The sequence below is a fragment of the Carassius carassius genome, chromosome 23, assembly GCF_963082965.1.
Source record: "Carassius carassius chromosome 23, fCarCar2.1, whole genome shotgun sequence".
Lineage (NCBI taxonomy): Eukaryota > Metazoa > Chordata > Actinopteri > Cypriniformes > Cyprinidae > Carassius > Carassius carassius.
This window is the reverse complement of record NC_081777.1, coordinates 14341631-14355841: the sequence shown is the minus strand read 5'-3', so window position 1 is coordinate 14355841 and position 14211 is coordinate 14341631.

Sequence of the window (14211 nt, the reverse complement as noted above, 5' to 3'; positions counted from 1 at the left end):
AGAACTACTTCACTACTGTACTTAAGTACTAAAAGGCGGTATCTGTACTTTACTAGAGTATTATTTTTTTCTCCTACTTCCACTTTTACTTCAGTACATATTTTCGATGAGTTTAATACTTTTACTCAGATTTTTTTTGATGTGCTGCATCGTTACTCGTTACAATTATAAAAATGTTACGAATCATTCCATTACAAACCCACATTACCACTGCCAGAACTGTAGATGGCAGGTTTGATGAAGCTGGCACATCATTGAGCGAATCAAGCGATTAAGAAGACTGCGCGTGCTGACTGAACTGTTGTGAAGAGAGAGATGAACACCGAGCCGAGCCAGATAATGACTCGTTCATGAGTCAAGAACCGGTTGCATCGGTTTTCGGATCACCAGTAGTTCTTTCTGACAGTTTGATTCAATAAACCAGTTGAAGAAAACAGTTCACTGGTTCTTTTGCGCTCGACGTAATGGCGTCATTGGCGTTGACTGCAAGCCTTCGGTTTACCTGGGCTCATAACATTAGCACAGAATCAGTTCAGAATCAATCACCAAAAGAATCTGTTCGGTTCAGACGCTCTGTGTGTCGGTTTGCTTTCACGCTGAATCACACATGCGCAGTATCATCAGCTCCTCGGTTCTCGAATCGGACACGTCTGACAGAAACGGTTCTTGACCACTGATCTATAATATAAGTTATATATATATAGATCAGTGTTCTTGACTCGTGAACGAGTCAGTCTGTTGTTCATTATCTGGCTCGGCTCGGTGTTCATCTTCAGTTCTCTCTTCACATCAGTTCAGTCAGTGTACTGTTTGAGTAAATGAATTTCTCTGGGATATTGGTTTGTTTTAACTCAGAGGGAGTGTCAGCCACATTAAACAAGTTAACAGCTTAAGTCATTCGTGGATTAATGCGTATTGGAGACGCGAACCGTTTAAAACGATTCAGTTCGATTTGGTGAACTGTTTCAAAAAGATCCGTTTACATCGAATGATTCGTTCGCGAACCGGATATCACAAACTGCTTTGTTTTGAACTGTCTTACAACAGACATGGAAGAGAAGACAATGCTGAATAAAGTCGTAGTTTTTGCTATTTTTGGACCAAAATGTATTTTTGATGCTTCAAAAAATTCTAACTGACCCTCTGATGTCACATGGACTACTTTGATAATGTTTTTCTTACCTTTCTGGACATGGACAGCAGTGTTGTGGGTAACGCGTTACAAAGTAACGCGTTAGAGTACTCTAATTACTTTTTTCCTGAAATGTGTAACTTAACGCCTTAGTTTCGTGCGTAAGTAATCAGTAACTTCGTAATTTTAAAAAAAAAGTAATCCGTTATTTTAAGGAAAGGAAAATCCCGACTGCAGCCTGCTTTTTGTCAGTCAGTAGGCCTAGGTCTACTGTGCCACCTGCGGATGTATCAGCGGAGCCGAAGCTCTGTGATCAGTGTTGCCAGACGTACGATAATTATCGTATTTGTACGATAATTTTTACCTCTGTACGATGTACGATCAATAATGAAAAAAATCCCGTAATGTACGATAATTTTAGAATTTTGTGAAAATTGTAATGATAGTAGTTGCAGTCATAGGGCTTCTTTACTCATACAAGAAATCGGCTCATTACAGACACTATAAATGCGTTCATGTGCACCTGAGGGTGTGTTAAGAATGTAGGAGAGTGCCCTGCTTTAAAGCCAATGAGAACTAGTTGCGGTCCATGAACATCAACATCTGGCAACACGCAGGATTCCGATGACAGCGGCTCAGATGTGGAGTTAACTGCACCACGCAGCAACAGCTAAATTCTTTCTTCACTGGACGCGACAAAGCAAGGGTTAAAAAACATTTTAATATGTTTTAATATGCGCCGCGACGCAGACAGTCACTGCAAATAATGGTATGTATTTTTTCTCACTGCTTCTGTCCAACAATACGCCTTGTTATCTATTCTGGTAATTTGCAGGTCGTGTCAAAATGTTCTTGGTTTAGAATAGATAAATAACACTTTTGACTCGTGTACGATAATTTTCTTCCAAATACGATAATTTTGAACTTCTGGTACGATACTTGGACATTTCCAATCTGGCAACACTGTCTGTGATCGTAAAGTCAATGGCTGTGATACGTCTGTGCCCTGCGCCTGACCCTGTGTGTGTGTCGGGTTTTTTTTTCGAACTCCCGGCAAGATGGCAGAGAGGACAGCGTTTGGTTTATGGACTGTGTTAAACAAATTTAGGCTTGTGACTGTGAGTGACACTCTAATAATAATTTGTTCGGCTATTAAGTGATTTGTCATTTGCCTGTGTGGCAGTGAAGGATTTAATTCGGTTTGTTATCATTTTTGTTTGACAGGCAGCTGTTAATTTATGTTAGATCGTTGGCTGGCTGGTTGTTCATCATTTCTAAATGGATTTAAATCTGCAAGCCTGTTTAAGGTTGTGTTTACAAGTAAGCATACTTGTACTTTGATAACTGCATTATTTAAAGTTAAAGAAAAATCAGGAGTTATCTTGTGGTGCTCATAATATACAGTACCCTAGGCTACCCGGGCTGGGTAGGTGGGAATTTTGATTAATAATATGTTCTGTGATAATAAATAAATAAAACGCCATGTGGAATAACCTATTGCTGACTGTCTTTCCTGTTATTGTTATCCTGCAGTGTTAATTTAGTCGGATGACTGACGTTATTCATTGTCGGGAGTCACGACTTCTAGGTGCATTTAAAAGGGGCCGGGGGCTGTGTCTGTCATGTGTGAGCCGCTGCAAACGGCTTTTAATTTTTGGTAACGCAGGAGTACTCTAACGCGTTACTTTTATGAATAGGTAACGCTGTATCATAACTGATTACTTTTAATTGATGGTAACGTTCTAACCTAACTAACTACTTTCCAAAGTAACTATACCCAACACTGATGGACAGTATACCGTACACACAGCTTCAATGGAGGGACTGAGAGCTCTCGGACTAAATCTAAAATATCTTAAACTGTGTTCCAAAAATAAACTGAGGTCTTACGGGTTTGAAACAACATGAGGGTAAGTTATTAATGACATAATTTTGCAAATTGGGCGAACTAACCCTTTAATTTGTTTTTTGTTTACAAAAAGTTACAGTCAAAGGAATTGTGATTGTCCTTTAGGTTAATCATTTGAAATAGTAAAAACAATATGTTCAAACTTTTGACTACTTTCTTTAATAACTACATAACACAATACTTGTACTTTTACTTTCAGTACTTGAGTAGTAAATTTTCAAATAGACTACTTGCAATACTTAAGTACAAAAATTTTTGAATACTTTAGTACTTCTACTTAAGTGTGGTGCTTAAAGAGCACTTCAACTTCTACTCAAGTCATTTTTTTGATAGAGCACTTGTACTTTTACTCAAGTCTGGGTCTCTAGTACTTTATACATCTCTGCACATATCCAATGCATTCGAATCGCTCTCGCGGTACTTTGATGTCATACAGGTGATCATTATGTGCAACGCTGCTTCAAGTCGAACGCGCCTAATAAAACTGCTCTCCCTCTCTCATAACTGCATATAAAATATTGATATGAGCCGTGACTGTTTCCTACACATACAGGTTATTTTTCAGCAATAGGAAACCGGGACGTTTGGTCACCCTGTGTGTGTGTGTTCTTGTATATGGTTTATAAATATCTGAAATAGGTATTACAATGTAAACATGGTTTGTGAGGACAATTCCTGTGCCCTCGTAAACCAAATGGCTTAAAAAAATACTATACGGTGTTTAATAGAAATTTTAAACATGCATTTTCCGTGATGGATAGAGGTAGTGTATGGGGATATACAGTATAGAATACCGTTACGTCTATGGAGAGTCCCTGTAAACTACATATGCGTGTGTGTGTGAGAGAGAGAAAACTAAAAAGGCATTGGAACACGTTGCTAGAAACATCATACAGCGCTCGCTGTTCCTGTCAGACTTCAGCAAGTTTATCGCGATTTCCACACGATTGAAAAAAATCGCATGCGAACTTGTACGACAGCAAAAATCGCACCGTGTACGCCCGCCTTAAACGGTTAATGGGCCAACCTAGTGATCAACTGTAAAAAAAAACAAAAACAAATGTTACCTCTTCCCAACAGGGAAAACCACCAACAATCAAGAATTTCACACACACACACACACACACAAACACAATAATTTGCTGTTATACTCCATATAACTCCATATACAAGCCAGAAACTAAGCCTTTTTTTGCACGGGCCTATCTAAAGAGTTAATGGTCCCACCTACTGATTAACTGTAAAAATAACAAATTTTACCTCTTCCCAAAAGGGAAAACCACAAACAATCAAGAATGCATGATTATATGGTGTCATGGCTTTGCAATCAAAACATGTCGTTATAATGGAAGTCAATGGGGCAAAATCAGCCACCAACAACAAATTAGGGAGAAAAAAATTAAATCTAATGCCGCACAAAAACTAACAATGCAACAAAGCCAATCTTGTTACTAATCTTTGACATGCCCAAGACTCGGATAAAAGGTAAAAAAATATCCAGTCCACAATCACTTTTTATATTGAAAATATGTAATTTTGTGTGTTTTTTCCCAAATCAGTGATATCATTTATGAACTTGGTAATTAAAGAGATAAAATCTTGGATTTTTTTTTAAACATTTGGTAGTTTTGATCAGGACTGAGGTTGATTAATAGATTTATGCAAAAAAAAAATTGAAAAAAAAAATGTATCTGATACATTTTTACAGCAGTTTAATTTAGTGGATGTTTTCATCCACAAACATAAAGAAACGGTAGTGAATTTGCCCACAGTGTACCGTTGAGTTTTTGAAAAATTTCAAAGCCTTCTCCCAAAATTTGGGTCAAAATAAGATTTGTCACAAAAAATCATTCCATTAGCTCAAACATAGAGAAAGTTGTGGTCAAAATAAGACTCAACTTTACCCCCTAATGGACGAAAACGTCCCCAACAACGCATAAGGGTTAAGTGATTGATGGCTGTTAATGTCTGTGCAATTTCACATATTGCTGTAAACTTGGGATTCCACATTTTCGTTCTCTTAAACTCATTCTTCCCTAACTTTCTATCTGCAACTTGTATGAATGTGTGAGTGTGTGTGCGTATGTTTTAGATTAGTTTATATGTCTTAGATTTATCTAATAAAGCCTTATTCATTTTGAAAAGTGAAGTATCTTGTGTTTTGTGCTTACAAGTTAATGTCTTAAACTGACGATCTTGTTACTGTGCTAATTAATAGTGTTTTCACTATAGTTCAGATATTAATATCCAGTGCAGATTTGATGTTAAACGTTCAGTGAATCGCAGGGCATCTCAGTGATCAGCCGTGAAACAGTGATTCTGTTCAAATTCCCTTTAAATCTTGATTCCCTTTGAGCTAAATTGACCTGTTTCCCTTACACCCCTATTCCCTGAATAAGGGAATACAGATGTCATGTTCCATCTCCACAGTTGCTGTACCACTGTTTGGAACCAGGTCACCAGTTCTGCCCCTCAGTGAAAACCTGAATGTGCGCAGCAAGTGGTTCCTGTTTTATACCCGTGATGAAGGGTGGAGCATAAAATGCAAATTTTGCATGCTAATATCCACTGACTCATGTAGTTTACACTCGATGATAGGGCTCTCAGGTGAGATCCCAATTCATTGGTACGTTCAAAGTTTCCGTTCCCTCCTTAAGGGAACAGGGTTAACATACATAACCAAGACAATCTCTACACTGATCACAGTATTACTAATTTTGTTAGTTTTGAGCAATGTAGTATGGTGGTTAAATATTTATTGAATGATATAACCCAGGACCAGGGTTGGGAACCACTGCTCTGTTTAAATGGTGATTTCTGTGACACAATAGGTGATTGAAGTTCCTTATAAATGTATTTTATTTCTAGTTTAACCTGCTTTAACTGGGCCAAATAAATAAACAAATAAACAAATAAATAAATAAATAAATGATACCCCATTTGGACAACAAAATTCATGCAATTACTGCATGATGTGAATAGTTTAAAGCATTTCTCATGGGGATGATACACTGCAAATTAACCAAGTGAGAAAGTTTGATTTATATCTATTATCAAAATAAATTTGTTTTAACAATCTTTTCTCCTCATTCATTTATTAAAGTCCCCCTGTAGTGAAAAAAAAAACATATATATTATTAATTTGTCTATGTGGTGTTTTAGACAAAACATGACAAACCCATTAATCAACTACATCGCTGAGTATTTTCTCCTTAAAACTGTAGTTTCCCAATGGCAGTACCAGAAATGTGGTTTAAAACAGCCCTCGGTTTGCTATGTCATAATCCAATAACCAGTCCCATCAAGGGATAGATTCCTATCACTAGCAGGCAAAATATACCAAGAGCAGCACAAAACCAGAAATAAATTAGAGCAAAAAACCCATGAAGCCATGGTTTAATGTGAATATAGAACTGCTAACTTGCATTATAACGTGTGTCAACAGTGTAAAAGTAGCCCGGAGTCAGAATCACCTCTCATGCATCTGCATCTGCACTTCACACGCGTATGCTTGCAGGCGTGAACTAAGATTCACAAGCCGCTATCTTCAAGGCATTTTGGGACACAGCATTATCAAGTAAATTTGTAACGTTTACTGCACTCCAGTGGATCAGGGGCCTGATGTATATGTGGCAGGTAAATGTGCGTACATATAGGGATTAAAAAAATAAACTAGGCATAAATATGTGCGCACTGTATGGACACTCTAGACCATGCACTTTTTTACTGGAGTTGGCGAAATAAGGAAGCAAACGTTGATTTTAAAGTCTGTTTTACATTTGACGTACACATTTAGATTTAATATGACACTCTGAATAATGAAGTTAAGAACTGAAATGTCATGAAATTATATTCCAGAAATTGCAACATTTGTATATGAATTTAAACAGAAATATTTGCTGTGGATGTGCAACTTTCAAACTATTTCCATGTGGCAGGCTATGAGATATGTTTTAATCACAGCAATTATTGCTTGGCATATGACAATTACTCTTTAAATTGTGTTCTAAATAGCAAAACTCATGTTCTAAGAAAATGCTTTTGCACAACTAATGATCATTTATGTGAACTTGACTTCATCTGATGGCTTTGGAGCAGGCAGTAACAACTGGATGTTCTTGTTGATCAAACAGTCCATTGACTGGTTTGAACAGGTTTGATGACCGTAACCAACTCTAGCACCTCTGTTCTCAGTTGTCGTGCACAGACAGCAGCCTAATGATAACCCCTTTCATGCTCTTCCTAATATTGTGACAAACACCATATTTAAAATATAAAATCTGAAGGAAAGATATGCACAATTTATTTTCAAAATATTTTGTTATTGATGCTGTGAGTCAGACAGCTATTTACACTGCAAAAAATAAAAAATAAGGCATATCTTTTTCCATAAAAATATAGGCTATAAACATTCTAAATTATGTTTACCTTTTAGGCAAATTGCATAAATTAGAATACTGATGTCTCGAAATGAACTTATAGTCTGTATCTCACATTTTTGTAACGTCTTGTACCCTTTAGAATCACAATCAGAATGAGCTTTATTGCCAGGTATGTTTACACATACGAGGAATTTGTTTTCATGACAGAAGTTCCGCAGTGCAACAGAATGACAGCGACAGAACAAAAAACAAATAATAAAATAATAAAATAATAAAAAATACAAATAAGTAGGTGAGGAATAACAATATACAAATTGACAATTGTATGTGCAGGTATATTACAATAGGCAGTTTTGTATCTACAGGTGTATATTGTGCAAAAGCTTAAGTGTAGACTAAGTATGTGTGTTAGATAAATAAGTGTATGTGTGTATAAATAGTGTTGTGTGTTCCACAGTTATTATCAAGTCTTCATTAGATGGATTGAGCCTGGGGGATGAAACTGTTCCTTTGTCTAGTCGTTCTGGTGCTCAGAGCTCTGTAGCGTCGACCAGTTGGCAACAGTTCAAAGAGGGAGTGTGCTGGATGTGAGGGGTCCAGAGTGAATTTGAACAGTTCTTGAATTGAAGGGATGGTTGAACCGATGATTCCCTCAGCAGTTCGGACTACCCTCTGTAGTCTTCTGAGGTCAGATTTGGTTGCTGAGCTGAACCAGACTGTTATTGAAGTGCAGAAAATGGATTGATATCGGAGTGGAAGTGTTTCAGCAGCTCTTGTGGTAGGTTTAATTTAATCAGCTGGCAAAGGAAGTACAACCTCTGCTGGGCCTTTTTCACAATGGAGTAAATGTGAATTTTCCACTTCAGGTCCCGAGAGATAGTGGTGCCCAGGAACCTGAATGACTCCACTGCAGTCACAGTGCTGTTCATGATGGAGAGTGTGGGGAGAGCAGGGCGGTTTCTACTGAAGTCCACTATCATCTCCACTGTTTTGAGTGTGTTGAGCTCCAGGTTGTTGAGACTGCACCAGACAGCCAGCTCTTTAACCTCCTGTCTGTAAGCAGACTCGTCTCATTCCTGAATGAGGCCGATGAGTGTGGTGTTGACAGCAAACTTTAGGAGCTTGACAGAGGGGTCTTTAGATGTGCAGTCGTTGGTGTACAGGGAGAAGAGCAGTGGGGAGAGAATGCAGCCCTGAGGAGCTCCAGTGCTGATTATCCTCTTTGCTGATCTGAATTGCAGGTGTGGGGAGAGGGAGGTTGCAGGAGGTGTGAATGGTGTGAGCGGTTGTTTGGAGAGGTGTTCACGGCGGGTTGCAAGTGGTGTGAATGATGTGAACGGTTGTTTGTTGAGGTGTTCTGGGCAGGTGATGGGTGTTCTTTTAAACCTGCAATAAAACTCGTTCAGATCATCTGCCAGTTGTTGATTCTCCAGAGTGCTGGGGAGTGGTGTCTTGTAATTTGTGATCTCCTTCAGACGTTTCCACACTGATGCTGAGTTGCTGTAAGTGAACTTACAGAAGAGTCCTTATTTTTTCAGAAAAACTCAACTTTGCCTCTCTGATCTCCTTTTCCAGTGAGTATTTAGCCTGTTTATACAATACATTGTCCCCCTTCCTGTAAGCATCTTCTTTGCCCTGATGGAGCTGTCTGAGTTTTGCTGTGAACCACGGTTTGTCATTGTTGTTAGTTAGATGAGTCCTGGTAGGAATACAGATATCCTCACAGAAACTGATATAATGCCACGTTTCCACCGAAATTACCCGGAACATTTGTACCAGGAACTTTTTTCCTGAGGAACTTTTTTCCCCCAGACCCGTTGCTTTCTGTGTTTCCACCGCGGTGTAAAGTACCGGGAAGATTAGGTAAATAGACTGGTGACATAGGTCTGCACGCGTTTCTCAATACAAAGTATGCTGATTTTGGACGTGCATCCTCGGTAGTTCAGACTTTGTGCATTCGTCTCGGGAGTGTGATGTCCGCGACGAAGCAAATCCGGTAATTCTGCAAACAGCAGCATACTTGATAACATCAGTCAGCTTGCCTTGGCTAGTTCAATTTTCCTCTCTATATATTTACAATAAGACGAAATAGGATATCAAATACCACTACCACCTTTCGTTTTCATTTAAATATAATAACAGCTGCAGAAATGTACTTATTTCAGGGATATGTGTATATTTACAGCCATTACAATGAAACAAAATATTATATCAATTTGCCTTTTATATTTTCATTTTAACATACAGATAAATTGAAAACAGACCAAAGATAACCTGTTTGATTTACCCAAAACGAATTATATTTTATGTTTAACCTCTAAAGAGACATCAAAGCCAGTGGCACATATCAGAAGTTCTAGCCGAGGTGAGGCTGCTCTTGGCGGATACATGATTACTGAGCTCTCGCTGATCGCGTATAGCTCACCGTCTCCGAGATCGGCAAAACAAATTTTTAAATCGGTGCTTTCTGTATAAATAAACCACAGATTTGAGTTTTAAACATCTACATTCTCGTCTGAAATACATTTAAAATTACATTTCCTGACACAATAAAAGTAATATTTTAAAATTGATCCGAATAAATGGTGGTTGAGATCACAATGCTGCGTGAACTCAACCAATCAGGATATTTAGCGCCCCAGTGCCACCCCCGAAAGTTCCGGAACTTTGAAAAAGTACTACTTCGCGAGCAGGGACTTTCTGAGGGACATTTGTTTTAGTTCTTTATTTAGTTCCTGGTTCCTGCGGTGGAAACACACAGAGTACCAGGCCAAAGTCCCTAGTTCCTGGGTAAAGTTCCTGTAGTGGAAACGCGCCATAAGATGTTACAGTCTCCGTGAGCTCGTTCAGATCGGTGGCAGCAGCTTCAAAAACACTCCAATCAGTGAGGTCAAAACAAGATTGTAAATCCTGCTCTGCTTCATTAGTCCATCTTTTTACAGTCCTTAACCTCTTAACCCGCACCCCGACGCGGGCGTCCTGAAGTCCCCTTAGTTGCACTTGGCAATATTTACGAATAGATTAAATGAAACGGGACAAATTTAATCTTGACAAACTATATATCATTAGAAAGATCTAAGCCTTAAGCATCAACGACAGATAGCTGTTTTTCAATGGAAAGCTTATAAAGAATGTATTTGCTAAATTTGTGTAAGCAGTACACATCAAAACAATAAGAATGAAAATGCAGTAAATACCAGATCTGTCGTAATAACGTGTCATAAACACATCCACAGCTGTAAATCCCGGTTTAGTTAGAAAGGTAAGGGGTTCACGGAACGAAATCTCATGGAGCACGTTTAGTCCAACGAACCAATAATGTTGTAATATGGATGATAATTCCTTTGTTTACATTTCCGTTCTTCAGGGGCAGAATTGTTTGTGTCCGTTATGGAATAACTCACTCTCAGAAAACACACTCTGGTCACCATATTAGTTGAGGGGCCACACAAATGATGAAGTCATGAGATACTAATGCTTAGTTAATGATGGCTACTGTATTTGAATGTTAACAGAATTCACATGATATGTGCTGTGATTGGCCAATGATAAGGTCTGGCTATTTATCTACTATGCAGAAGAAATAAACATGCTTGATAACTCATATCATATTTAATAAAAAAAAAAAACATTAGTTCTCACATTAATTGATTTACTGTTCTAGCCTTCATGCATGCATGAAGTAATGTGGATTTTTTAAATATTCCTTTAAAGGTACAGTTTGTTGGACCTGCCACGAGAGGGCGCACTACCAAAACAATAACAATCGCATGGTTTGATGTTGCTAAGAAGGAGCATGGGATGATGGGATTTGTTATCTTCTACCCAACCTCTGACGGCCATCAATCAGACGGAAATATAAATCAAGGATTTAACGGATGAGGTAAATTTTTTTATAAATATTGTGCTTGATGTCATAATTTTCAAATGTGAGTTCAACGATTTGCGCTAGTAGATTACATACAAAGTCAATGCAAAGACGTTATCAGACTATGGATCAGATGCCCCGCGTTTGGACTGTATGCCCCATAATACTAATCTTGTTGGTCGTTATAATAGCATACGTTTTCTGTAAAGATACGAATCAAAACAACTCACCTGTCGAGTAAAACACAAGTTTATGGGAGCTGTCCTTGTCGACAGAACCAGCGGCAGATGGTAAACAGTAATTATGTTCCATATATAAGGAACACAATCCACTATAAAACATGCAAGAAGAAGCAAATACGGAACTGCTTGAAGCAAGCAAGTGGTTTGCTGGATGCTAGACACTACTTCCGCATTTGTCCATGACACTGTTGTCATGTGGTTTCTACGTCAGTAAAGGTGGTAACAAATGGGAACTTACATCATTGACAGGCGACTGCACTGCCCCGTGTCACTGTTTAGAATGGGAATTTTCTCATAATTTACAAGTAGTTGAAAACATTAGAGATATTGTTAGTAATCAGTGGTTTAGATATTTAGTGCTTTTTAGTGGTTTTTGGATATTTTACTGCAGATATCTTACAAATTGTACCTTTAATAATAATAATAAAAAAAAGTCTTGCATAAAATAATGCTGTAAAATAATGGATAATGTACCATAAGCATAGCTTTATCCACAATGCATAGTAACAACCTTGTTTTTTTGTGAACAAAGAAAACATCATGATCATGTGTAATAAATCATAAATAACAATGATATACTCACCTTACTTAATATCTTAATTAAGGTGTTCTTCATCCATGAAGTCATGAATAAAAGACTATGAACTCATGTTAGTTCCTGATAATTCATGAGATATTAATGCATGAAGTAATGCATAATTCACACATAAATGTATGCATTAATCCATGTTAATGTTTGTACCCTTACAGTAAAGTGTTACCGGCGGAACTTTGCGACCGCCTTTTTCTTTTTTTTTCTTTTTTTAAATAAAATAAAATTCTATATGTGTGAGTGTGTTTTATGTTGAATGTGCATGTATCTGTATGATTACTATCTGTTTGAGTGCAAATCAGCTTGCTATTACTGTGTAATCACGGCTATCAGTGTGAACGCCGTCTATATGAATAGAGTGTGATTTATTGACTTTATGGCGCATTTATATGATTACCATCTTTAATGACCAGAATTCATTGTAAATGCTACATGTCAAGCAATCTCAGGGTGTTCTGTAAGTGGCATACAAAGTTAAATCTTATTATTTTATTATTATTATTATTATTCTTATTGTATCTTTCTAGTGCTCAAATAAATCACTTATATGATGTCTAAGTTTCTGTCTAATGTTTTATAATTGAAAAAGATATGCAGTGGTATGTTTAATGACTAAAATGTTTTGTAGAACCCTTCAATACAGTTGGTAAATATTTTTTATATTTTTTGGGACAATACATTGTCTGGTATGGTATCCTCTTCAGATTTGAAATATAAACTCATGAGACATTTGACCTTCAACCCATTACTTTTCTAGATTGCTCCAGGACTGATTTTTATTTTATATCAAATAAAAATGTAGTAACACTGAAGTAAGGAACTGTTGCAATTTTAAGTTAGGTAGGGCACTTTCAGCTGTGAGCCCCATAATGGGGGGTGCTGGCTTACAGGTTTAGCTGATTTTAGATTCTGCCTCTAGGTAAGTATAAGATGAACCAAACAGTGATCAGAGTGTCCCAAAGCTGCTCGTGGAACAGAGTGATATGCATCCTTTATTGTGGTGTAACAGTGATCCAATATATTACTCTGGTGGGACATTTGATGTCTGTATTTTGGCAGTTCACAGGAGATATTTGCTTCATTAAAGTCCAAGAGAATGATTAGAACAGAATCCAGGTATTGTTGTTCTGTCTCTGTGATCTGATCAGCCAGTTTCTGTAAAGCCAGGCTCACGCGTGATTGCGGAATGATGTATACACTCACCAGAATGAACGAGTGAAATGAAAAGAACAGTTTGCAGTTAATGAAGAGTGTTTCTAGATCAGAACAGCACATCTTTGTTGATGTAAAAGCATGTCCCTGCCGGCACACAATTTCCCCGTTGATTCTGCGTTGCGGGCTGCTCTGAACAGCTGAAAGCCCAGCAGATGGAGCACACTGTCTGGAATGGCATCATTTAGCCAAGTGCAGAGTGTGAATCCTTATTTGTCCAGGAGAGCAGAATGAGTTTGTCTGTTTTGTTGGGTAGAGAGCAGAGATTTGCCAGATGGATGCTAGGCAATGGCGTTTCACGAGCGCGCCAGCTCTCTTTCCCCATCTTCACGTCCAGAAGCATGTGATCAGTGGAGCTGCTCCGTTGACAAGAGTGTCCAGCAAAACATCAGAATAGTAAAAAAACGGTAATATATCGGGACATGTGTGGTTCCGAATGTCATGCAATTAGTCCCTGGTGAAACTGATTGCAGGAATATAACTAAAGACAGGACAAACTAACAAAAACACAAAAACAACTGCAGAGCACACCACGGAGGTAGCCATCCTGTATCAGTGCCAGCAATTTATTTTATTTTTTTTAAACATGGTGTCACGGTCTATGGGAAAATGCATGGAAATGATATGCAGATGACGTTATGCATATTAAAACTAGACTTCGTAAGCTCAATAAATGGCCATTTTGGGGAGGAGATGGTGTCAAAGTCAAAGTCACCTTTATTTATATAGCGCTTTAAACAAAATACATTGCGTCAAAGCAACTGAACAACATTCTTTAGCAAAATAGTGTCAATAATGCAAAATGATAGTTAAAGGCAGTTCATCATTGAATTCAGTTATGTCATCTCTGTTCAGTTAAATAGTGTCTGTGCAT